The 27,220-nt window shown below is 43.2% G+C and overlaps 1 long non-coding RNA gene across 1 annotated transcript; it reads right to left on the minus strand.

Annotated features, from left to right (window-relative positions):
• Positions 1 to 13,517: 13,517 nt before the first annotated feature.
• LOC146763656 (uncharacterized) lies at positions 13,518 to 14,733 on the minus strand. Its single transcript, XR_014951646.1, has 2 exons — positions 14,084 to 14,733; positions 13,518 to 13,711 (listed from the first exon to the last, which is right to left on the minus strand). It is a non-coding gene; the product is annotated as an uncharacterized LOC146763656 (long non-coding RNA).
• Between the last annotated feature and the right edge of the window lie 12,487 nt (positions 14,734 to 27,220).

Genomic DNA, 27,220 nt, shown 5'->3' on the forward strand with positions numbered 1-27,220 from the left:
AGAAAGAATCTGCAAAGAAAAAACCCAAAACCACCAAAACTATAATAACTGCAAAAGCAATGGCAAAATAGGTCATTGTGGCATTGGAAAAAGTCCTCTAATACTTGCAATTTTGCGGATGCCAAAAGGTGGACTTTCAAGCACTTTCTTCTGGTCCAAAGTCTGCATACTTGAATGAAGCACGAAAACTTGGTATCTAATGCAAGACAAAAGGAACATTTTAAGGATCCTTAAAAGAAGCAATGAAAAGCCACAGTAACTAAAGGTTTTACCTGTGAGCATTATCAGAAAATCTCTTGTCATCCAAAACAATGCGGTCCCTCAGGCTCACTATCTCATCATACCCAGGAAGAAATATTAAAATTGCTCCTAAAAAAGGAAGTGGGTTTGCAAAGTTAAACAGAAAATTCAAATACATGTCGAATAGCACTCAGAAGGTTTTAACATCTGTGGATTGCTGAAAAAAGAGCATGATTATCAGAAGTCAAATCCACAACCACTGGTTAGGTATTTACCTACCTGCATCAGAACTATGACAGATGCTGTGAAGTAAGTGCATTATCAGATCCAGATCCACTTTTTCATCATCAAAACTGTGATGGTAAGCTGTCAGTAGCTCTCTGTCCTCTGCACTAAGGTCACTAGCACTTTTTTGGACCAGGGAACTGGAACTTTCATCCATGTTTCCAAATCCAAATGAAGCGCTGTAACAGGAAAATACACCAGAATCAAGGCTGCCCCTTCGGGTTTGCATTGAGCCATCAAATCAAACTTAGATTGAGACCAACTCAATTCAAGACTGTTGGTCTTGAATTCTGATGTTTAAGTGTTGCAGAAGGGAATCACCATACTATTACTGTTTACTGATTCCAATGTTAACCCAATGAAGGATGCCACTTTATTTATTAGTGTTAACTTTAGTTTTCTTCAACTTCATTGAAACACAACCATAAGCAAAGGAAAGTATAAAGATACTTCTCGTTTATCTGTTCAAGTAAAAATATTTGAGAGATATGTCTTCTCCAAAAATTTCCCACTAGCAGAAACTACACTAAGAGAAATTATAGTAGAGATAATCTTTACAAAACACTACCACAAGTATGACAACTGTAAGTTAATCAGAAAATCATTCTTGAATGGCCTAGTGTACACATTACTTCTGCAAATTTTCTTTAATATGCCTATTGCATATAAAAAATATAGATAAAAACACATTACAGATTTGTTTCCAAAATAAGCATGTGAAAAGAAAATGGTACATAGTATAGAATTAGCAAGTTGTGCAAGCATAAACAATATGCTATTGAGTACAAACTTTTTTGCTGTTTATTTTTTGAAATACTCCTATTCTTAAAAAAAGGTATTGCTATTAAGTCCAGATTTTAGAGCATGAAAAGCTAAAACCTGTTCTGATTAGAAGAACACAAATCTCAAATTTCCCATCACAACTCTATGTATATCATATACAACTCATTCTGCAAAACAGTTACAGCTTACCTGTAGGATTCCAACAGATGAACAACCTCTGTCTGTCCAAAGTGCCTAGCCCAGTCCACAGCCATCCTGAAATAGTTGCACAAGTATTTTTATTAGACTTTTCACTTCAAAAGATGCATATGAAGAGCACATCAGGAGAGGCAATTGACATCAGACTTTTGTACCCATTTCTGTATTGACATCAGTACTGTTATTGCTGGATCTGCAACTTCCCATTTGAAAGTGCTTGAATAGGTGTTAACAGCTGACTTTTAGGTGACTACAGTTCTTTACCACAACAGAATGTCAGTTTTACACAGGAGCAAACATGCTCAAGGAAGTGAGGAGGAAGAAGGTGCCATTCCTTTAAAAATGGTGCAGAGATCAGACCTGCCTGTTTGCAGTATCCTTGAAGTCATCTCAAAAAGTCACACCCCAGGCATAACATCTGGCTATTTCATGTCTTTCAGAAGCTGTCCTCACTATGCAGTTCACCCTTTTAACTTTAAATTGCATTTCTTCCCCAAGTTATTCAAATGTTAGTACCAAATATCAGACCCCTGGAATCCTAATTCTTATCATTCCATACTACAATTATTTACTGTACTTCCCTGTTTATATGAAGACATACTCCATGACCACAAAACCTGAGTTTCTACAGATCCACAAATATTTTTACATGCTACAATATATTTAGAAACATAACAGAAAGATCTTCTGATATGTGTAACTCCATGAAAATAGGAATTGCCAAATATTTTGGTTCAGTTCAGTAGATTACAGTTGTTCTACTAACCAGTATCCTAAACAAGACCTACTGAAACAAAATTTATAGCTCACAATCAAGACCATGTAATTAAGAATTCAATTTAGAATTTACAGAAAACAATGTGATTATCAGGAGTTAGAAATTGTTGAGGCTGTCAAAATCTATAGTTCTTACAGCAGTGTGATAAGCTAGCAAATTAATTTAGATGTTAAAGAATTTTCTTCCTCTCTCCTATATTGACAAATAAATCTATCTTTTGGTTTCTCTGTTTTTACCAGCCATTAGATGATTTGCAGTGGATACTTGCTCCCATGCTGATCAACTGTTCTACTTGACTCAAAAAGCCTCCCCCTGAAGAAATCATCAGAGCAGTCGCACCAGTTTCACTGTGCCTATAATCAACTGAGAAATAAAAAAAAAAAAAAATCCAGCAAACCCAGTATAAATGTTATTTTTTCATCTAAATATAGTACAAATACTGCTTTCAAATTCCAGCCCAAAGAGAATTTGTTTCCTCACTTTATCTCTGAAGTTAGTTCATATGAATTCTACACTGTTTTAGAAACACACTTCTGTCAATACTTCAAAACAATAACTAACTAAACAACTCATTATTTCTGCTAGCCCTATCATTTTTCAGTCAGCATCAGAATGCAAAGGTAACACCATTTGAAACTGGAGATAAAAGTAGCCATAAAAATCTAAGTACATCTGAGGTTGCTCTTTTCTTATGCAATAACACATGAAACTTACCACTGACATTTTCAGTTAAAATAAGATTTAACAGCTGAGCAAACGAATCAATATCTTTATGCAACCAGATGTCAGAAAGACAGGAATCCATTTCTTTTACTATCCACGGTTCAAGGCAATTCACATCTTTTTCAGTCTGAAGATAAAAAACAATATTGAAAGCTTAATCTTTTCCAAGAGTTGTCTTTATTCTCATACATTACCCACAAAGAATTGCAATGGTTATTTTTCCCAGCAGCCACAGAAACCCAGCACTCAGGTATCAGTTCATGCATTGATTTTGTCATACGCAAGTACGAACACAATGGCAGTCGAGCCATTTGATCTGAGGAAAAGCTGTGTGCAACCACCCGAACTGAAGAGCACACTTCAGCTAGAGCCGTTCATCCTCATCAAGTAATCTTTAAAATACGTTAATGTCCTGAAAGATTCAACAGAACTTTAGAAAACAGATTTTAAATGGCTAGTAATACAACACAAATATAAACACCTGTAACATCTCTTCCGACTAAAGAAAAAACTTACCAGTTGATTAAATACTGTGTCACCGCCATCATCCAACCGTTTGTACTCCTCATTTGTCCTTGGAACCGATTTTTGTCTCCGAGATGTCCCTTTGTTAGTGTTATCTTGAGCTGAACACCACTCAGCAAGAGTGTTCTTCTGTTTCTCTTCTAGAATGCAAAGTATTCCCCAAGAAAGTTTTAGAGTCATATTTATTATCCATTGTTTTCTACTAAAAAAGTTAGTCACAGCAGGTTTTACCAAGTTTTACCCATTCAACATCTTTTTTTAGTCTAGAATGCTACTACCAGTCCAACAGAAATGACATGTTTAAGGGTACCCAAAGTGCACTGCACCAGGGCTATAAAAACGAGGTAAAACCCAACACTTTGGTGTTTAACCCCCCAAACCTCCATTATTCCAAACTACTGCATTCAAAGTATCTTCCTTAAGTAATCACCTTCCACACAATCTCAGGCCAGATCTTTTTCCACAAATGGAATTCTGAAGACAAGTGATACAGTCCCTGCATGTAACAACTTACTTTTCTACACCACTGGAAGAAACATCAGAAAACACCAGTGTCCTAACTGAACTTTTCTGACCCCAGTGATCAGAGATGAGCACTGTGATCAATACCCAGTTAGGACTGGATATTGAATGTTATAGCTTTGGGGTTTGCATTTTTTACTTTTCCTTTAAATAATCACTGGGATCATTACTTTCAGTTGCCAGGAAAACTTCTGAAGCAGTATCTACTTAATCAACTTAAAACCAATGATGTTTAGCTCAAGAGTGTTAACACTTAAAAAAATACATCCATGCCTGAAGAAAGCAGTGAAAAATGTTACTGAAGGGAATACCTTGTCCATTTAGTGCAAGATGTACAAAATCATGCCTGCTTTAATAGCTGCACTTTAATTTGCACCCAAAGGTACAGAGCATCCTATGCTTCTTTAGCATTCATGTGGGCAGAGCCCCCAGTTATATATAACTCTACAGCATAATAATTAGAAAAAAGATGACATTCATCAACTGAGTGAAAACAGAATGCAACCACTGAATCAAAGTGATCTTTTTTCTTTAATTGCATAAACTATTTCCATAATGTAAATATTGACAGCTTAAAGATACTTGCTGTCATCTAAATCACACTCATTTAATCTCCTGACTCTGGAATTTCAACAGAAAATAATCCTGTTAATTGTTTGTTCAATCAATGATTCTCATTGCCAACCCTTAGAATTAACAAGTCCACTGACCTTGCTGCTTCTTTTCTTTGTACTTCACCATCTCTTTGTTTGTATACCCAGTGCTTCGTAAAATGTCCTCCAGAAACATCTCTTTAACTTCAAAAGGTCTCCCTTGGACTAAAATAGAAAAAATCCGTAAAAGATCATATATTCACCAGCTTCACTTACAGAATTAATTTTTTAAAAAACTACCTTCACTGGAGTTTATTTTTCTCGAAACTGTACAAAACAAAACATTTCCAAAATCAAATGCCACCTTGTTTCTCCTCAACCTCTTCAATTTTATGAAGTGTTCCAGCAGATGTTCGTAAGATTGACAATTATTAACTACAATTTTTTTTTAAACGAGAAAAAGAAAACAGCTGTTTTTGTTTAGGCTTACAAACAAGAACTTGCCATGTAAGTCTCCCATCTGGATTAAAAATGTAATTAAATAATAAGCAATTAATACAGCTTTTTGCAAGGTTCCACACAGAGACAGTAAATCTTTGTACTGAACTCCTTTCTTTTCATGAGAATCATGTGAGAAGGCAGCCTTATCTCCATGTCCTCTACTAATTCAGCAAAGCTGAGCTTTCTTTACTGAATACTTCTTGACAGATGAGACATCCCAGCGGCCTTTACCTTCTGATAATTTATCCTGATCTCTTTTTCAACAGGACTGTTTTCTAGACCTTATCTGTCGACATTGCAGGATGCTTTTTGCATGAAGATTAAAATCTCTACATTTTGATTTCTTGTTCCTTAACCTGACTCAGGAACACTCAGGATTTTCCTTCAGAAAGAACAATCCACAATTCACATACTTTTAGAAGCTGGTCACAGAGGAAGCCTTCCAACACTGATCACAAACTCTGTGTACTACAGCGATCCACAGCCACAAAATGTGGTTTCTGTGGTCAGGATTTTGTCAGCCGTATTGCTGAAGGAGACTCAAACCTTGTATATTAAATTAACAGACAAAGCCACTTCTTTTAATTCTTAAATTAACCAAAAAAAAAACCAAAAAAAAAACCCCAAAACAACAACAACAACAAAAAACGGGAAAAAAATATCTTTTGAATTGTTATTGGCCTGTTACATAACCAGCACAAACACTGTGGTAAATTGGAGAGATTGGGAGAGATTGCCAGCAGATTTTCCAACACAAATTGACCGATCTGAAAGAACAGGAAGCTGCAAAAAGACTAAACTGGAAAGTCATACAACAATCATAACCGAGGCACTCCCTTGCAAAAAAAATTCAAAGAACATGAAATCACGTGTAATTTCCAGATTCCTGTCTCCAACAAGCTGCAAACCTTATTCAACTGGGCAGAAATTCAAAACTGAGAACTAAACAATTCCATCTGCAAAAAAAGGAAGGAAAAAAAGGTTTCCTCCTCACAAACATTTGCTAAAATAAACCAGTAAGCAATCCCATTTCCTAAAACCATTGAGATTTTTTTTAAAAAGGCTGACATGCAGAGAGTCTACCTGATTGTCAGATAAAGCATTTCTCTTAAAAGCTACTTTTCAAAACACATTAAAGTTGGACATTACTGTTGAAAAAGTAAGAGGATTGCAAGGTGCCAGAGGAGGTCACCCATGCAGAAAACCTGCAAGCCAGGAGGGTGGGGCAAAAACCGCAAACCCACAAAAACCCGCAATCTCCCACGCATTTACATTTTGGCTTTACTAAAGATCAGTCAAATGAAATTAAACCAGCAAATAATGGTAACTTTTCTTTGCATTTGAATGTAGTCTAACTGCAGGTAACTGAGTCTGCAAACAAACTAAGCAAAACTGGATGTCTTTTCTGAATATTTACCTAGATGAACAACTACTAATTTTCCTTAAATCAGAGAATCATGTGATTCTTTTTTCATGTGAAACCCAATCTGCCTAAGCCTGTATTTCTGAACTGAACTGGTACAGTTATCTGTGTTTTATCCAGTAACCAGTGACAACCTTCACAAAGCCTGAAGAGTAAGATCCTACTGGAATGCACTGATATATATCACACTCATGTAGCTCCTAAGTCCTGTATCAGCATGAAGACAGAACTTCAATAACCTCTTCCTACTTCTTCAATTAAGAGTGGAGGGGGGCAGGATGTACCTGCATTTACAGAACTCCCAGTGACTCAAACACTTCACTTTGAATGAGGTGCAAACAGTCAAGAAACAAGAAACCTGCATACAGAAAGAACAAGGATTCCTGGAATTCTCAGTGTATTAATCATGTGCCTTTACTCAGAATAATTTGCTACAGTTTAGTAAGATCTGTGAGTCTCAGGGCAGGTATACTCAGACTTAAGAGTTAAGATCAAGACTTACTATGTATTACTGGGCAGCTTCCAAAATACCTAATAAAGAGATTTGCATCTAGAGGAGCACTAGAGAGAATTAGTTTTAAATTATTCTGGTTTTGCAGCACATCTCTCAGTTTTATTAGCAAGAAGTCACTGAACCTATCCCTCTCATGTACTTCATCCTGTAACAAAAAGGGAAAAAAAGAGATAAAAAACCATCACAGATTCACAACTTCTGACAAAAACAAACTTCTCTAAAAAAAAATACATGTTTTGGTGGCACATTACAGAGGCCTTAATATGTGTGAGTCTAGTTTAAGTAATAGGTTTTTTTTAAAAAAACTATCCATAAAGAAACAAAAATGCCTCAAAAAGTTTTTGTCAGCGCTGAGTGCATTGCAATGCTGAAGCTGTAAGCACCTTAACTTTAGAGGCTAAAGTGAGTATCTGAAACCTCTCTGGTTTTGTATTTGAAGCCAAATTTCAAGAAAACACCACAAAGTACAAATCTTATTTTAATAAATTCTCACTTCACCACTGATAAGCATTTAAAAAAATGTATGACACCACATAATCAGAAAAACAGACAAATTGCTTAGACAAGTCATACACAAAGCCTATAAGTTAAGGTACATAACTGATTAATCATCTTTTTCATTCTTCTGTTTTGATTTATATTATGAATGAAGGAAACAAGGAGTCAAAATACAAAGTTTGTAGGCTGACATCAAGAATGTATAAATCATTCTCATGCTTTTTTAACTCTGATAAACAGGCAGGCACCTAAACTTACCTTTTCATCTTCAGTACTTAAGTCTTGCCAAAAACATTCTAGTTCCCTTTACTTATTCAGTTCCATCATAGGAATATTGACATAATCACAAATGAACAATCTGAATAGTTTGCTAGCAATTAGACTCCACATTATCTAGAAAACTCTGGGCAAACAAATGGACTGAAAACCTGTATTGCTAAAACAAATGGTAAGAGAAAATCTGACACAATCACATTGAACCACATCAAGGTAAGCCTCCCTAAGGATTTTCTGCTGACCATGGAAGTTCAGAAATATTTACACTTCTGTCCCTCTCCACTCCTCCTGATTCCACACTTAACCATTGGCATGAAAATAAGATATTTTTACAGGAAAAACGCAAACACACAGAAAAACACCAAACTGCACAAAACATGCATTCTACTCTGAGGACTCAGAAAGTCTTTGAAGTTGATTCAGATTCTACCAAACAAAAACACCTAAAGTGCTCAGCAAATTTCAGTAAAACAAATGAGGACCTCATTTTCCAAAGCAATACATATTGCTCCACCCCACATGAAAGACCACAGGATGCTCACCACAATAACATGGGTCACGGTGGAGAGAGTGCTGTCTCCTGCCATCAGCGTGCCAAGGAGCATGTCATTAGTGCAGAATGTTACCAGCGTCTTTGGAGAAACCCTATGGATCACATCACAGAGACAACTCAGGGGTTTGCACCATTTAAAGCTTTCCATGGATCAAAAATTAAAGCAGCTGCTGACCAGAAGAGAAATTACAGTTCTCTCCTCAAAAGATTCATGCACACCACTTGTTTTTAAACTATGCCTTTTCCCAGACATTTCCTAACAATTTGTAGTGCTTGCGCCTCAAAACTCTGGACAACGTATTAATTGAAAGAATAAGATTCAATATTAATAACTAAGGAAATAAAAGAAAACTGTGAAGAAACCCTGCACGTCATTCATTTTACTAGAAAATTCCATGTGGAAAACCAGGTTCCAATTCCTCAGCCTGTGCTTGGATATAGCCTTTGTACTTGTCTACACGTGGTGGGATGAGCCTGTCTGGACGCCAAGTGCCTACCCAAGCCACTCTATCTGTCCTCTCCACGGGCAAGAGAGAGGAAACATAACAAAAAGACTCCCAGGCCCCAGAGAAAGATAAGGAGAATGTGGGTCTCTCCCACGGGAAAGTGGGCTCTCCACGAGCTTCTCCAATATGGGTCCTTCCCATGGGCTGCAGTTCTCCAGGAACTGCTGCAGCACAGGTCCTTTTCCACAGGGTGCAGTGCTTCAGGAACAGTTTGCTCCAGTGTGGGACCCCACAGGGTCACAATCCTGACAGCAAACCTGCTTCTGTGCGGCTCCCTCCCCGGGGCCGCAGCTTCTGCCAGGAGCCTGTTTCAGCACAGACTTCCCAGAGGATCACAGTCTCCTTCAAGCATCTACCTGCTCCAACACAGAATCCTTCACAGGAGGATCCCTGCTGCACCACAGACCTCAACGGCCTGCTGGGCCACAGCTGCCTCACCATGGGCTGCACCATGGGCTGCTCTGGCACCTGGAGAATCTCCTCCCCTCCTGCACTGACCTTCCTGTGTGCAGAGCTGCTTCTCTCACATGCTTTCACCACTCTTCATGAACTGCTGCCTCTGTTGTGCAGGTTTTCCTCCCCCATTCCCCACTGTCCCAGAGGCACTATCACCATCACAGATAGGCTCAGCCTTGGCCAGAGGCAGGTCTGTCTTGGCTGGCACCGGCTCTGTCACACACGGGAGAGGCTTCTGGCACGTCCTCACAGAAGCCTCCCCACAGCTCCCAAAGCCTTGCCTTGAAGACACAACTCATTACAGCTGACTAAATCACAGAGGCATCTGCTTGATCCTCTGGTTTTTCAGGAGGTGAAAATACTGAAATGTTACAATTCCATACCTGGGGCACAGTTAGCTGTCCCAATAAAAACAGCAATTCTCACTACTCCCTCTGCTACTGCCATCCTAAAAGAGCTGAAAAGTTCCTCTGTACTGTACTCTACAGCTTTTCTCTGGAAGACAGTTGAGAAAACCTTAAAAATTATGTTTCTGTCTTACTAGAAACACCTCTCAACATCTCCACTCCAAATTTCTTTTGTCCACAGCTCAAAATATTGTTATCTCCCCCTTTCAGTGTTTCCCTGGAGTAATTGTATTGATTTTTCTCAAGCTGGATTTTCTGCACTGCTCCCAGTAATTCTACCATTTTCACCTGACTTTGCTCTTCTTCTGCCAGCATAGTACTTCCATATATTAATCATTCGGCTTATTTGTGACACATCTTCACCAGCTCTTCTAATCTCTTAATATCCTTGTGAGCTTTCATACACATATTTGAATTCTTATTGTGGCTTCATTGTTCAAGTGCATTCATTTTCACCAGCTATGTGTTATCTTTGTTCACTCAAGCAACACAACCTTTAGCCATCTTCTGGTCACTCATATCTCAACTGCTGGCCTTTCCCTGAAATGTCATTTCGCTACACGGTGCAAAGATGTAAAAACCCCAAACAATCCATTCATGCTCTGCTTTACAGACAAATTCATCAAGTGATACTGAAACCTCTACTTTTACATCACTTCATGTTTTAAACACAGCAGCTGAAGAAGAATACATTTAATCCAGGCTAGACTGATAAATAATGCTCAGCTTCATCAGTCACATTCCAATTTTTCTGTTTTCCCTTTTATGGCTCCTATCAACTCTCACTACATAACATTTGTTACAGCATGCTGGTTTTCACACCTACCTTCAAAGCTTGCAGACCTTTTGAATCCACACATGTTAAAAGCAGAGAGAACGGGGAAAAAAAGAAGAAAGTGTAGACTTGATCTGAAAATCAGACAAGGATTTCCATGCAGAAGAAATCAACAGAAAATACCTGAGATTCAGTTCTGTAAGACAGCCTTCTACATGAAACTGCAAAACACAGGAAGAAAGCCATCCTTTTCACTCTTACGTATTCCTTACCTGCAGTAACGTATCCCATCTGTGAGGCTGCAGCACAAACATACTGCAGTTTCAATGTACACAAGATTCACAAGACCAACACAAGATCAACCGACACTTAGAAGTACCATTGGTACCTGCTCTCTAACCGGATCTGGTAACCAATTGTCTGGCCAATCTTCTCTCTTCTTTCTGCTGCCACTCTTTCAGCCACTGCAACAGCTGCTAAACGTCTTGGCTGAGTACAAAACACACGACAGGGAGTTCCATTCTTGTAGCAGTCATCAAGGATAAATTGAGGGATCTGTAAAGAAGTGGTTCAAATTTGCTTTTTGAGAAAGTCACAGCTTTGTTAGCACAGGGAAACCATTAACTGCATATCAATATTGCACATTGCAAAAGACTTTTCATTACAATTATCATAGCAAGCATATCTGAATCAGCAGAAAGTAAATTTCTAATTATAACCTATTTAGGTTTTTTTTAAAGAAAAACCTTACAGTGCCTCCCTCCTGCTTCAGAGAAATCTAAAAAAAAAAACCAAAGCCCTGCAGATAATCTCACATTTTAACACAAAAAATAGATTACTCTGGATACTAAGAACAGAACTAGCCTTAGAAGAAAAAGGGTTATACAAACATCACAGCTACTTTCCCTTCAATATTTTGTATTATTTTAATGAAAAAATGGTATCTACCAGAAAATTGTAAGGAATCATTTTTGCTTCTAGTACCTATCTAGAGGCTTAGTGTTTCAAAAGCAACAAAATAAATTGGAACAACATTTTCAATCACACAGGAAAAGGAAAGCCTTGAAACAGCATCAAAGTACCCCATATCACAAATGTTACACAACTGGCATTAGTTTAGAATAAATACTGTTATAGTTTTTATTTCATTGAAGCAACATACCTGCGTCGTTTTTCCTGATCCAGTCTCTCCTATAATCAAAACAATTTTATTGTCCTTTATGGTTTGGACAATTTCTTCCTGTTTTTCAAGAACTGGTAGTGACTGCCTGAAGGAATCAAACTCTGATTCCCCTCTTTTCCCTGGGACCTGGGGGATACCATCATTAAGTCGACCACTTGTCTTGTTTACTTCTTTCTTTTCTGTGAAGACAAGTTAAAAGGTCATTTATGCAGACACAGAGGAAGGTCACAAAAACACTGCTCAAAAATTGTACTTAAAAATTAACATTGCTGGCTTTTTATGCATCCCTGTGGGTAAAGTGACAAACCCATCACACATTTAGATGTCATATTTATAGCATGTCCTGCAGTGCTTGCAATAGATATTTTTCAAAACAGTTATTACTTTCATAGGTATTTTGAAGAAAACCAGACTCTTCCAGAGCATTGCTCCAAGTCAAAAAAGCCTACAAAGAGCAAAAGGAGAAACAAACTAAACCAGAGAATATCAGCCTGGCGTATTTTGGTGGCCTTTGTATCTGCGCCCACATTTCACACCTGCAGTTCCCCCTAGAAATACACACTGACAGAGTTAAACCTTTAAGCTATTCCACACGTTTGCCTGAAATCATACCAATGCAAGCATGCTGTATCAAGAGCCCTGGCCCCCACGCAGCAGTGCGATGTGTTAGAAAGCAGTGCATAAGTAGCCAAAAAACAGGCACATCTTCTGAGGGAGCTACTTCACATCCATCATTGCAAGTGCTACTCTGTAATTCCTTGAGAATTATTCTCTGGCAGAATGAAAAGTTTGCTGTAAACTCAGTTATACATATGTAATGCCATTAACAGATTCATATTCTAAATTTCAAGCTCTGTTGTACCAAGACAAACAGACTAAGAGATCAGGAGAACTAAAAATACATTCTTGAGATGCAGAGAAAGGCAAATATTAGACTGTTCATTAACTTATCCCTTACATTCCTAAGACATTGCATTTCAGCACTTTTATTACAGCTTCCCTCTGGTTCATATAACAATCCTATTAAACAACTAAAACAATTGGAAATAACAGCAAAGAAAGCACGTCAAGAAGAGACACCACGTATCAAAACCATGCAATTAAACAAGGCATACTGGTACAAATGTTTTCTGTTCACTACACCCATCTCTGCACACAGAAACACAGTGCAACTCTTCCACTTGTAGCTGCTAAAGCAATAATCTAGATGAAAACCTTGCTTTTAAAAAAAAACCCAACATTTCGACCAAAGTTTGTCTTTCCGTGAACTCTTCCATATTCAAGAAATCAAGAAGTCTGGACAGTAGTCTCTTAAGGACCAAATCTATTTTGTAGAGATGAAGAAGTAAAAACTGAAATTTTTGATTTATCAAGCACATTAATTTCTATAAGCAGAACAGACAACCTCATTTTCTAATATAGGCATTCTTATGGCATCACAGTAACACTGACTCTTCAACCCCACCTCATAGTTACTTCTGTGAAGCCACATTTCAAAATGTGCTTCCAAAAAGATTTGGCTGGAACTGGCTCAAAGATTCTAAATTAACACAACACAAGGTGGACATCTCAATGTGCATGATACGACTTCCCAAATTCCTCACAGCACCAGTTATAAAAGACCTTAAAAGTAAGGAAAATTAATGCATTTGTTTGAAGGTGTCTGTTAGGACACCAGAGGGGACAGAGCAGGAAGAGGTTTGTTTTGTCACTGGGTTGCAGGTGGTTTCGAGTGGTGTCGATGGACAAGTCCAAATCAGAACACATGCTGAACGTACCAGATTCAACAGCACAGGCACTTCCTCGCTCTGTCCTTGGCAGGAGCTCCGCGCGTTCCTTATTTGTGACGGGAAAGCGCTGAATTAGGCTCCGAACGGCGTGTTTCGTACAGAGAGCCAAGTCACAAGTCATGACTGCGTGTGCCTCTGACACATCCTTCTTCCTTACAGTCAGGTATCGATTGGCTCCTTTTCTGTCAGGGGGAGGGAAAACTTATTTTAGGAAAAAGGAACCTACTCTAGGTTAACTTTTATCTGTCAGGGTATGAGATGCTAAGCAAAATCTTTGGAAAAAAAACAGAAATCACAGTGAGAACCTTTTTTAGTGGAGCCATTAAATCCACAGAGTATAAAATCATGCTGTCCCAAAATGCATGTCACAAGCTTTTCCAAGCATGCATACAGCAATGAACAAAGATGCTCATATCTGTAGCTACTTTTACACTTTTTTCTCTAATACTATTCCTTGCAGCAAGTTGAGGATGTTGAAAACATCAATCAGGTTATCATTAGTCTTGAAATTCTACCATCTGCACCAAAGAACTGAAAACTGTACCCCGACTCACCCTTTGCTTTTAGATACCAGTCCAAGAGACTGACAGAGCCGGTGAACAAATGCTCTTTCAGTACTAGTGAAACTAGAAGGAAATTCCATCTCTAGAATGATAAATAATAATGAAAAGACAGTAACAATGCAACAGGCAGTAATCTTGACAACTCAACGTTACAGAACACAGAATTGTTAGGATTGGAAGGGAGACCACCCAGTGCAACCCCCCTGCAGGGTCACCTGGAGCAGGTGACAGAGGAACACATCTAGGGTTTGGGATGTTTCCAGAGGGGGAAATTCAATGCTTTCCCTGGGCAGCAGTTTCAGTGCTCTGCCACTCTCAAAGGAAAGAAGCTCTCCCTCATGTTCAGGTGGAACTTCTTCTCTTTGAATTTATGGCCATTGCTCCTTGTCCTGTCACCAAAAAGCCTGCACCGCCTTCCTGGGACTCATCTTGGAGATATTCATATGCATTAGTGAGATCCCCTCTCAGTCTCCTCTGGGCCAAACAGGACCAACTCCCACAGCTCTCCTGATGCGAGACCTCCATCTCAGTGGTCTCTGCCGGACCCGCTCTATCAGCTCCCTGTCTCCGTGCTGGGGAGCCCAGAGATGGACACAGCACCCCAGCCGTGCCTGACCAGGGCCGGGCAGAGGGGCAGGATCCCCTCCCTGACCCGCTGCCAGCGCCCTCCCCACACCCGCAGCTGCCCCGGGCCGGGCCGTGCCGCGCACCCGCCTCGTCCCCGCTCCGGAACCGCTCCAGGGCCAGCTGCGCCGCTATTGCCACCACCTCGTCCACGCCGGCGGCCCCGAGGGGCTCGGCCCGGGCGCGCACCGCGGCGGCGGCAGCCCCGTCCCCCGCAGCCCCGCCGGGCTGCCGCCGCGGGACCCGCCCGTGTCGCGACATGGCCCCGACACGGCCCCGCGCGGCCCCGCACGGCCCCGACACCGCCCGGACCCGGGGCCGCAGCCGCTCGGCCCGAGGGCGCCGCCGGGGTGGGGCGGGGCCGGCTGGAGCCGCCCGCAGCCGAGCCGGCCCCGGCGGGAGGAAATTGGCGCTTGTGCCGCCGCTCGGGGGGCACGGCTGCCCGAGGAGCGCGCTGCGCGTGTGGCTGCGGGCAGAACGCGGCCCTGCTCCCTGTCCCGTCATGAATTACCTGCTTTCATGGCATGGTGTGAAACGGAGCTGTGGCGAGGGTCATCTCGGGCCTCAGCCTCCTCACTCGGTAAAGTGTTGCTTGCCCTGCTTTTCCTGCTGTCCTTGGACTCCACGCTGAAGACACGAGCTAGAAACTTAACCAAATCCACTTGGGCCTGACACAGGCCTCGGTACTGAAGGCTGCTGCTTCGGAAACATCATTAGGTCAGAAGGAGAGTACTTGGAAGAAGAATAAGCTACTACTCCTCAGTTGAAATGGGCAATTAAATAAATAGAAAATAAACACTCACTGTCTGATGTAGCTAGCTGAAAAGTAGCTCTTAAGCGACCTCCAGCAAGGCTTTTACAAAGCTAACTTCAGCATAATTCTGCACTGAGAGATTACACTGGAGCGGAACAATTGATCTGTTCTAAGGTTACTTTAATTTTTTTTTCAGTTTTTCAGTTCAGGTATCTGACTATGTATCTTCAATCAAAGTACAAAATGCTAGTTCCTCATAGCTGTTCCTGTGACATTCAGTACTGCCACCTCAAAGCACATCACAGTTATGGAAAATTAAACACGCCAGCTGAATAAGATGAGCATTCCTCTTATCATCCTTGGTATCAACAAGGAAAAATGAGAGTTCATAACTAATTTGAAAGAGTCACATCTTTACTTAAGCACCCAGATCTCTTAACAGTTTCTACCTCTTAACAGCATCAGCTTGCCTTCCTACAGACAAAAAGCCCCATGATTCTGAAAAAAGATTCCTCGGCTCAATTCTGCTCTCAGTTTGCAATCCTGTAAATACAGCAGTGCACAGAGGTAACTGTTGGGTTAGGGCTCATCTGTATGGCTAAATGGTGTGAAGCCTGAGTGCATCCTGCATAACAAATTCCTTAATACATGCCCTTCTCTTTTCATTGCTTTTTTGACTCTCCAATGCTATTAGAAGGGTGAAAAAATAGGAGAGTGTGGTCAGGCATGCACTGCCTGCTGCAGCCCTGCTGAATACTGAGTCACAGTCTGCACTCAGCATATGAATGAGCAAAGAATTGTGCTTGACCAAGCTCTTAGACATGGAGATTGTATTCTTTATAGGTATTCTCCTAGTAAAAATTACTAGCTGTGGATTTTCGTATTTGAAATAACAACCTGTAAATATTTAAAAATTCTGCTTTCATGATTGGCCTCAGAGATACCTTCTGGCTAATGTTTACTCAAAACAAATAACCCCTGGAATAAGAATTATTTTCTTGTATTAACATACGTCAAATGCCCATGTATTTTTTATAAGAAGAATTAAGAGGCAGCACAGTTTTACGCAAAAAATACATCTGCATGTTTAAATACAATTAGGCATTCTTATTTTACCTTCCCTAGAGTCACTTTTGCTGACTTCTTTTCAGTTTGCAGAACATTTTCTCTCTTGTAAACACTCTTATGTTCCACAAAATATGCCAGTTCTAAGAGAAAAAGAACTGCAAAGGATGTTAGTGAAACAGTAGTATTATGCACTGTGTTAGACTGTGTCAGGCTTGACTGTAAAATAATTAGTCTTTCTGGTTTTTGTTTGTTTGGGATTTTTAAAATATTTTAAGTGGTGTAAGACTTGCTAGCTGTTGAAATATGATGCAAGGATCACTGGTAAGCCAATTCTTCAAGATCAAGTTAATGAAAGAGCACAAGATATATTTATCTTTTCAGTTCCTTGAATAATAATAAAAAAAAAAACAAAAAAACAAAAAACAAAAAGAAGCAGAAAACCCATAAAAAACCCAAAACAAACAAACAAACAAAACCCCCAAACAACCCAAACAAAAAAGGAATTCCAGTATGCAGGGGTTTAAGCATTATGGTACATTTGTAACCAGACAGCTGTTTGCTGCTGTGATCATTAATGATCCCATGAAGTAAGTTATGTATTTATACAGATTTAGGGAAGTAAGGCTGATGTCAAATTATATTGAGAGATATTTGTTTAATAAATTAACTGCAGTGAAAATGGGCATTTCTTGCTTTACTGCACACTACTGGATACACTCCTACGTTGATAGTTCCCCAGACCTTTGGCTGCTGATCCGGGTGATTGCCACTGCCCCCTTTCTGTAACCTCTCCTATCATCCGCTGACGCATCATTTCTTACTTTTCTGTCTTTTCCACTTCCACTTCCCTTACTTCACTTCTATTTATTTTTGAGACATCAAAGAAAAGGCCTTTTGATCAGTTCTGTCTTGTTCTGTCTTTGTAAAACAATCTCTCTCAGGTCCTCACTTGCCATGGTCCAGAACTTGAGCTTTGTCTCTACAAATCCATTTCCCACATCACTGTTGAACTGAACTGAACTGCAGCCCTTCAGTGCCCTCAAGGCATCCATAGTATTCAGCAATTAATCCAGAATGAAGGCTGGGAAGAGCACGATTCCAACAGACATTGTGTCTCTCACTGCTTCCATTCAGGCATTCGCAGGGCCACTCTGGCTGCAGCCTGAACTCTACTGAGCGAGAGGCCACGGCCGAGAGGATCAAGCCAGGCCTCTCTGGTGCTGGGCACAGCCTGTTCCTGGCAGACCTTGGTGCCAGGCACGGAGAGGATGTGACTTGTGCACTGCTTTGTCACCACCGCTTCTGCCTGGGCTGCATCCAGCGGTGGGCACACAGGAATCCCTCGTGCCCACTCTGCAGGACACCCATAGAGACCGTCAGGCTTTCTGAGCACGCAGACGAGCATCAGGACACAGCCGGGACTGCCCCGGAGCAGCTGCCAGTGGCCACCGGCCGGGCAGGGAGAGCTCCCGGCTGCCTGGATGAGAACAGCCCCATGGCCCTGTGGTGTCCTGTGCAGCTGTGCCACAGGGGACACTGTCCCCAGCTGAGCAGGGCCCCTCAGGGCCGGAGTTCCCGGGTGGCCTCCTGCCCGAGGTGTGGGCCCGACTTTTCCGTGGACAGCCGCAGCTGCTGGAGCCCCTGCAGCGCTGGCTGCGCCGCAGGCTGGAGGGGATATTCCGGCTCTGGTGGTGGCTGGTTGAGGCCGCAGAGAGCTCCATCCTGCACGACCTGTGCCTCAAGGGGCTGAACGCCGAGGTGTTGGTGCAGGGGCTGCAGCCTGTCCTCGAGCAGCACACGGCTCCACTGGTGCATGGCACCATCAGCATCATGGTGGGCCAGTGCAGCGAGGAGGCCCAGAGGCTGCTGTGCTCTGGTGCCTTCAGGGACGACAACAACAGCCCTGTGGCCAGTGCCAGCTCCACCACCTCCAGCAGCTCCCAGAGCAGCAGCTCCTGGATGGGGGCTCCTGTCCATGGCCCCGAAGTCTGTCATGTGGAGGAGGAAGCTGGTACATCGGAGGCTGCTTTCCCTGGGGGTCCCAGCTGCCCCCCACCTGTGCCAGTCTCCGTGGAGTGGGACTGGCCCCAGGAGGAGCCATGGCAGGAGGTGGTGACAGTGGCAGATCCCTCTGCCCAGGGCAGCAGCTTCAGCCCCTCCACCCCTCTCCTGGGCTACAACCGATTGCCATGGGCACCCTTGCACCCCATTAAGAGAAGGGACTCAGCCCCTAGGACTCTCCCCAGCCCTGCAAGAGGCCAACCCACTGGCAACTCTAGCAGGGCTCTCACAAATCTTTACTGAAGGAAAAGGGAATAAATGGTTATTTCCCACACACGCTTTCTCCCTGTAGGGCAGGAGTGACAGGAGTGCTGGGTCAACTTCTAGCTAGCCCCTTCCCTGACCACGCCGAGAGTGGCCGCCCCTTGCCTGGATTGGCCTGGTGGCAGTATAGCAGGGCTGCTAGAAAGCTGCAGCAGTGAGGCTGCTCCCCCAGAGCACGAGCTGTATCTGCAAAAGGGTCGGGACAAAGAACAGGGAGGGGTCTTCCAATGGTTTCTCAGGGAGGTTTATTCCAGGAGAAGGGTCAGGGAAGGAAAGACACAGAACAAAGGTGTGCACCAATTTATATACAGGGGAGGGTACAAGGGGAGGTTACAGACTTTCTCAAATTTCAAGGAACCTGGGGAGGAGCAGAAGGTAGGGATTACAATGCTCAAACCCATAGGGAATAACAGGGGAAGAGTACAGTTTGAATGAACCAGTTAGGTCTTAGGGGGATACAAGATTGACAGGGAAGGATCTGGAAGTAAAGACGGGATTATACTGACAGACAAAGGAGGAGGGCAGAGTTACAGTGATGGACATGGAAGGTACTGGAACAAAGAGCATCTTTGGGGAGATGGACAAGGGAGGTGAGAGGATAGGCTTCAAGGACAAACCATCTGCACAGGGATAACAGAACCAACTTATGGAAGAAAAACACACTATCACCCCGGAGAAGCTAAAGGCAGAATGGACAGCTCAGGCAGCTGATCTTGATGCAGGACCACGCTCTCAGACCAGGGTGGGATTAAAGATAATTTTAATGACCATACAATGCTTGATGAGGGAGAATATGTGTTAAATGGAGTAGGCGAATTGGGAATCTGTACTTTCTCACTAACTCAGCGAATGAGGAAACAAAGAGGGCAAGATGAAATTGTGAGTTTAGGATAAAAGAGAGACTGCGACTTCCAAAAACTCAAGACACATCCCACAGAGTTATGGCCCAGTGGATTCTCTCCCCTTATTCATATCCTTATTTTTCTATTGACTTTGGCATTGCCATGTTGTTTTCCCTCACATGTCCTCACTTCTTCCTCTTCTCTGACTAGAAGAAAAACTGCTCCTATGGGGTACCATTGCCAAAAAGTTTGACTAATTCAAAGTTTCTTGCAGGATGTCACAGCACCAAAATGTTGATCTCATGTAGGCTCTGCTCCGGGGAACCGCTCATTACATTTCTGCTCCCAGCCACGTGGCCCTGCCACCACCATGGGGGCAGTGGTGGCCACTTCAGGGCTGGCACTATTGAACACCTCTCTTTATGTGGATGCTGGGAAGGAGAAGCTGCTGCCATCGCCCCCCTGCCCTTCTGTCCACAGTGCGGCTGGCCAGGAGCAGCCAGGCAGAGAAGGCTCACCACAGGTCGTGCCAGGATGGCAGCAGCCGTGGCAGCTCATCGCCACGTGCTGCACCTGGATGGCCCCTGGCAGCAGTGCCTCGCCACCCCTGGGAAAGAACCACACATGGGCTGTTTTGCTTTTGTTCTTCAATATGTCATCACTGAGATGTTACAACCTCTCTAATTTGCCCAGCAGCATGTCCCTCTTCAGAGCCATCCCAGACCAGCTCGGTCGGACATGGTGGAAGCTTCTAGCAGCCTTCCAGAGAAGCTACCCACATGGCCCTCCCCTGCTACCAAAAACCAAGCTGTGCCAAATCCAACACACCCAGGTGCCTTTTTCCAGCTCTGTCTTGTTCCTTCTTTACTTCCTGGGATATTCCTAAAAACAAAATCTTCAACAAAGTGATTACAGCCCATTGCTCAATCAAAAGCTTAGCAGATCTTGAGGGCTGAGGGCCCAGGTTGGACAGTCATGAGCCATCATAAACTGAAATGAAGAGTCATCACCATCTCAGCAGAAAATGCCTTCAGTAGCCAAAGCAGCTGCCAAAGGGCTGTTCTTTACTGATCTCCTTAGGATCCATTGTGGAAACAGCCTGAAAGATTGTTCAGCACATTTAGGATTCCTAGGAAAAGCAGGCAAAAGCTGTACACGCTGGGAGCAATAGAGTCCTTTTGAGAGGAGACACCAGGTCAAACACTGGGAAATAACGACCATGAGGAAGAAATGAGCAGCTGGATCTCAGGGGAGGCAGTGCCACAGCCTGGCTTCATTAGTGTGTGTGTAGATCAATTTTACAGCCCATACTTGAATGTATGTACATATCAATTAAAATAAATACTTTTTAAGAAGAAGAAATCCAAATTCCAAATCGCTTCAGAATTTGAATACATTTCTGGAATAGAGTTTTCTATGTGTTTCCTGTGATGTTTGAGCCAAGGCAGGATTAGAGCTCTGCATCCCAAAGCCCCATTCAGGAGCCTAACCAAAGTGTTTGGATTCTTGCAGGCACAGCAGACGCTTCAGCCCCCAGCACTCCACCCGGCAGTGCTGGTTGTGCAGCGCTGAGGGCATCCAGCTCAGCACAGAATGCACCTGGGGAAGGGGAATCACCACCAGTAGATCTGGGCCTTGCTGCTGAGAAAATGATTTGGGAGAGCAGAAGATCCCTGCCTGAGAAGTCTCCTTCTGTTCAGGAACCTGCATTGGACAGGGATGAAAGGGGCTGGACTGAGAGCGTTTGAATGCTGTTGCACGGCTGAGAAGCAAAGGCTTCTTCAGTTCAGCTGTGAATGGACAGGGCAGGATTTGCTTGGTAAAAGAAGATTTCCTAAAGAAGAGGGAATGAAAAGGGGGATAGCCCTTAAGTGAGGATGAGAGGTGTTGGCCAGGTTTGCGTGCTCATTTTCCTGGGGAGAATCCCTTCTGCAGGGGCCTTTGTGGTAAGGAAGTGGAAGCTCTGTAGGTTCTAAGAGGCTTTGTTTGATGGGAAAGAAGAGAAGAGTGCCTGGAGAATTGCCACTGAAGGCAAAGTGTCCTGTGCAGGGAGGGGCATGCGAGAGGTGCCTCTGTTCCAGAAGCAGATGTGGAGATGTGGGCTCTGCCTCTTTTGGGTGGGAAGGCCAAGGCAAAGCAGGGCTGGGCTGCAGCTGCTGCTGCTGTGAGAGCTCTGCTGTACCTGTAGGTGCTCCCAGAGCCATGGGTGGGGCTGGGCTGGAGCTGCAGCTTTCCTGTCCTCTCAGTAACCTGGTGCCTGCAGTCCAGTTTCCATCTGGGAAATCCTCAGCTGGGCAAACTGGCCCGTCTTGCTGTCCATGTTGCAGAGCTCAGTCGCCTTGCTCTTGGGCATCTCTGTGGGAAGAGATGTATGTTCCCATGCAGTCCCTGCCAAGCTGTAGCCTGGATGAGACTGCTGTGCTCAGGGCTGTGGAGGGAGGAGCACATCCCTGTGCCAGGAGCTGGCAGGACTCCTTCCTTAGAAGCCATCTGTTGCCTTCATGGGAGACAACGGCGACCTGGTTGCAAGGAACAGCACGGCAGCCCAGTCTCCCCTGGGCCACTCGGGCTAACGACACACGCAGGACACCAATGTGGTGGACGGTCGAAAAGCATTTATTATCTTATCTCATGGGTTTAAATAGTCTTGGGGGACTCTGCTACGTCAGGGGGGGTTGGCAGGGTCTCTAGGGTTAGTCAGGAGTGGAAAACTACTTGGTTAGGTGTGGTTACATTCTTTGGGGTAATGGATAACATGTTGCAGGGTGAGAGGGGGATGGGGGTCTTTCTTTCCGTCACATCCCGAAATCTTCCGTTCGCCTGTCCCTATCTACTACACCATCCCATGTGTTCAGTGTCACACCCATGTCCAACACTGTCAGCTTTGACAGTTTTTGGACTGTGTTTGAGGAGTCAAATCTTTTTGACTATTGAAGGGCTTTGGTGCCCAGACTTCTTGTTAGGAGCAAGGGATTAAGAGTGTGAGCCACAGAGTTTTTGGACCAGGTGTTCTGTGTAACTGCTGAGAAGGGTTTCTTTCTTTCTGTTTCTGTTTCAAGGGGAGTGTTATTGTTGCCCCTGAGTGTTCAGGAGAGGAGCCTGTGGACAGAGCTGCAGCAGAGGGAGCTTTGCCTGGCACCCAGAGCTGCTGGAACAATTCCCACAAGCCTGGTGAGGACAGAGCCCCTGAAGGAGTCAGAAGGAGGGTAATCTTCAAAATGGGCTGATGTTTCAGAAACTTTGTTTATTGAAAATCCTCCTCTATAATCCATTCTAGGAAACTCATCAACAATCCTACTCCATAATCCTACTCTACAATGCTATTCTACAACTCTTCAACAACCCTACTCTACAATGCTATTCTACGAAACTCTTCAACAACTGTACTTTACAATGCCACTCCACAACCCTCCTCTACAATCCTATTCTACAAAACTCAACATTCCTACTCCACAATCATACTCTACAATTGTAATCTACAAAACTCTTCAACAATCCTACTCTACAAGCTGTCTCTACAATTCTATTCAACAGAACTCTTAAATAATCCTATGTTACAATGCTACTCCACAATTCTCCCATACAATCCTATTCTACAAAACTCAAAATTCCTACTCCACAATCCTACTCTTCAATCCTATTCTACAAAACTCTTCAACAATCCTACCCTACAATCCTATTCTACAAAACTCTTCAACAATCCTACTTTACAATGCTACTCCACAATCCGCCCATACAATCATATTCTACAAAACTCAATATTTCTACTCTACAATCCTACTCTACAATCCTATTCTACAAAACTCTTCAACAACTGTACTTTACAATGCTACTCCACAATCTGCCCATACAATCATATTCTACAAAACTCAAAATTCCTACTCCACAATCCTACTCTACAATCCTATTCTACAAAACTCTTCAACAACCCTACTCTACAATACTATTCTACAAAACTCTTCAACAATCCTACTTTACAATGCTACTCCACAGTCCGCCCATACAATCATATTATACAAAACTCTTTAACAATCCTACTCTAAAATCCTACTCTACAATACTATTCTACAAAACTCTTCAACAATCCTACTCTACAAGCTGTCTCTACAATTCTATTCAACAGAACTCTTAAATAATCCTATGTTACAATGCTACTCCACAATTCTCCCATACAATCCTATTCTACAAAACTCAAAATTCCTACTCCACAATCCTACTCTTCAATCCTATTCTACAAAACTCTTCAACAATCCTACCCTACAATCCTATTCTACAAAACTCTTCAACAATCCTACTTTACAATGCTACTCCACAATCTGCCCATACAATCATATTCTACAAAACTCAAAATTCCTACTCCACAATCCTACTCTACAATCCTATTCTACAAAACTTTTCAACAACCCTACTCTACAATACTATTCTACAAAACTCTTCAACAATCCTACTTTACAATGCTACTCCACAGTCTGCCCATACAATCATATTCTACAAAACTCAAAATTCCTACTCCACAATCCTACTCTACAATCCTATTCTACAAAACTTTTCAACAACCCTACTCTACAATACTATTCTACAAAACTCTTCAACAATCCTACTTTACAATGCTACTCCACAGTCTGCCCATACAATCATATTATACAAAACTCTTTAACAATCCTACTCTAAAATCCTACTCTACAATACTATTCTACAAAACTCTTCAACAATCCTACTCTACAATACTACTCCAGAATCCTATTCTACAAAACTCTTTAACACCCCTACACCACAATCCTCTACAATCCTATTCTACAAGACTCTTCTACAAAACTATTCTACAATCCTACTCAAAACTGGTTGTGGAGATGACACCTTGTCTTGGTTATACATTCTTCCCTCCTGCATCCTCTTCAGGACAGTGATGAGTGGTGCCAGGATGGACACTGGCTTGGCTGATGTTACAAATGGATGCTGGCCAAGGGGAAAAAAAAAAAAAAACAAACAAAGAACAGTGAACCATCTCCTTCCAAGTTTAGTGCTTCAAATACTCAATCACGATTCCTCTGGTTCCTAGAAAGACCTGAAAAGTAAAACAATGGGACCATCAGCTGCTCAATTCTCATGTGCAGGATTTTGCCATCACAGGCAAACCCGGCCCAGAATCCCACTCATCCGTTTATTCTGGTTTCTCCATCTTGCTGGGGTTTTTGCCCTGCCAGTGCTCTAGAAATGGTGCTTTCTGTCCCTGGAGTTTCTTCCTTTCAAGAAGCTCCAATGACTCCCATAGGTCCCTGTCTTGTGCTAGTTTCCACAGGCACACAGAGCAGTGTCTGCCTTTCTATGCCCTGCCCCTCCTGTGCTGCATGGCACCTTCCTTCCCAGCAGGGCCAGCCGAGTGGCGCTGGGTCCTGCAGTTCCCTCTCTGCCACACAACCTGGCAGTCAGCCTGGGCCAGTTCCCCTCTGCCTGAGCGTGCCAGGCAGCAGATGGGGCTGGGACAAGTCCCTCTCAGCTCTCCCTGTTTGTGTGCCAGAAACCTCTAAGGGTGGGGTGGGGGGCACAAACCAGGACCCCTCAGAGGCTCACAGTGAATCCCCCACAGCCCCTCCTGCCCACAGCCAAATCTCTCCAGAGTGCTCTGCCAGGACTGGCAGCTGTGGCTTCCTCCACCACCATTTCATGTCTCTCTACAATGCTCTACGTCAATTCTTTTGCTGTTAGGTAAAACAGGACATTACAGAGCCCTGCCAGCCCAGCCCAGTCTAGCACTCCTCAGCATTTTCATTTGAAGAGCACCAAGAGTGGAGGTGAGGAGGAAGGGGGCTCATCTGAGGCCTCGGACCTTGGTGGAGGAGGAGCCCATCCCTCGCACACTGTTTCACCTCAGCCCCTTGGCATTTTACCTGCAGCAGCTCGTTGGCAGACCAGCGCCGCTCCTCGTCTCTCTGCAGGCAGCAGCTCAGGAAGTCACGCAGCCAAGCCGAGAGGAGCTTGGGCTGCCGCAGCTGTGGCGTCCCTGCTGTTGCTATCAGGAATTTAGTCTGGAGAAACAGGAAACACAAGGCTACACCTGCTTCTTTCCCATCTGTAACTGCCCTCCCAGAAGCCATTGTTTAACCTCTCTTCTTCAGTGGCAGTTTCTGCCCTGGCAGAGACCCAGAGATGACTTTCCTTTACCAATAAAAAACCAAACTCTGATGCAGCCACAGCTTTGCCATCATCCCGCAGATCTTGCCTTGGCAGCCAATTTCATTGATTGACCTAGTTAGTTGGGAACTACATCAGCAAAAGCACATTTGCTTCTCTGAGGATTCACACCAGTTTGGCAGCCTTTTTGGAAGGGTGACTTTGTAATACTAACTAATTCCAAGGATTAGGACATGAAAGGCATCTCTGCAGTGCTTGTGGGTCACTTCAGCCCGGTTGCCATACAACAAGATTCATCAGGTTTTTTGTCTGTTATTGAAAACAATGGTAATTGAACAAAAAGAAAGGAAATCCATCAGTTAATCCCCAGGTAAGGAAACAAATATTTATAATCTCATATTCCACACAGACACATTAAGGTGCATGCACAAATGTATGGGGATGAAAATGCCTGCTTGGACACACAGGAGCCACCTGCATCTCTTTCTGTCAGCAGTCTGAAAATTTCAGCTTCCCTTATGCAGCAACAGAAAAACTTTTCCTGCTCCGAAGATGGAGAGGTGCCATCCCTGTGGACACCCTCTGCTCATTTAGCTACACAAGTCAATGCATGAATGGAAGGCCTATCCCAGAAAATGCCAGGAAACAAACAGGAGGTTTTTGCAGGCTCTCCCTCTCACCAGGCTCCGGCTTGGTGATGTGGAGAAGGTGGCTTGGGCTATGAGAGAAACACAGTCACTAAGTGTTTCAGCAACACTGCACAAGAAGCAGAAGAGACTCTGTGGCCCTTGCAGCCTCATGTCCATGTTCCAGGCATGTTTCTCAGTGGGCAGAAACTGCACAGGGGATGCAGTTCCTCACTAAAACCACTCTTTTAGAAGCTCTGTTAGGTTTGGCTTTCTTTCCTTCATTTCTGGAAGGACAGCACCAATTCTAAGATGCTTGTTTCCTTTTATTGTGGCCATCTACACAGACCAAAGAACTGGAACCACTTACAACCCAAAGGAAAATATTGCCTGAGCATGGGGTTTGTTTGCATGTGGTATAGCTTGAGTTCCACACTGATGCAACCACAACTACAGCAGATGCTGATGTGTTGCAGGGACATTTTAAGGACGGGACCTTGGTGGCAGTAGTTCCAGCAGATGGCAATGGGATTTTGTCCAATGGCATGCAGAACACAGGGCAGGTGAGAAAGACAAGCGGGATCAGTGAGTATTTGCCCCTTACCGTGGCAGGACTTCGGCTCCAGTAGGGAACTTTCCGTTCTATCATTTCGATTCCCACAATTCCAAAAGACCATATGTCCACTTTGGGGCCATATGGTTGACCCATCACCACTTCAGGTGCCATCCACCAAGGAGTCCCGGCTACCGAGGACGG

This window comes from Lonchura striata, chromosome Z (assembly GCF_050655825.1).
Source record: "Lonchura striata isolate lonStrDom1 chromosome Z, ASM5065582v1, whole genome shotgun sequence".
NCBI classification, from domain to species: domain Eukaryota; kingdom Metazoa; phylum Chordata; class Aves; order Passeriformes; family Estrildidae; genus Lonchura; species Lonchura striata.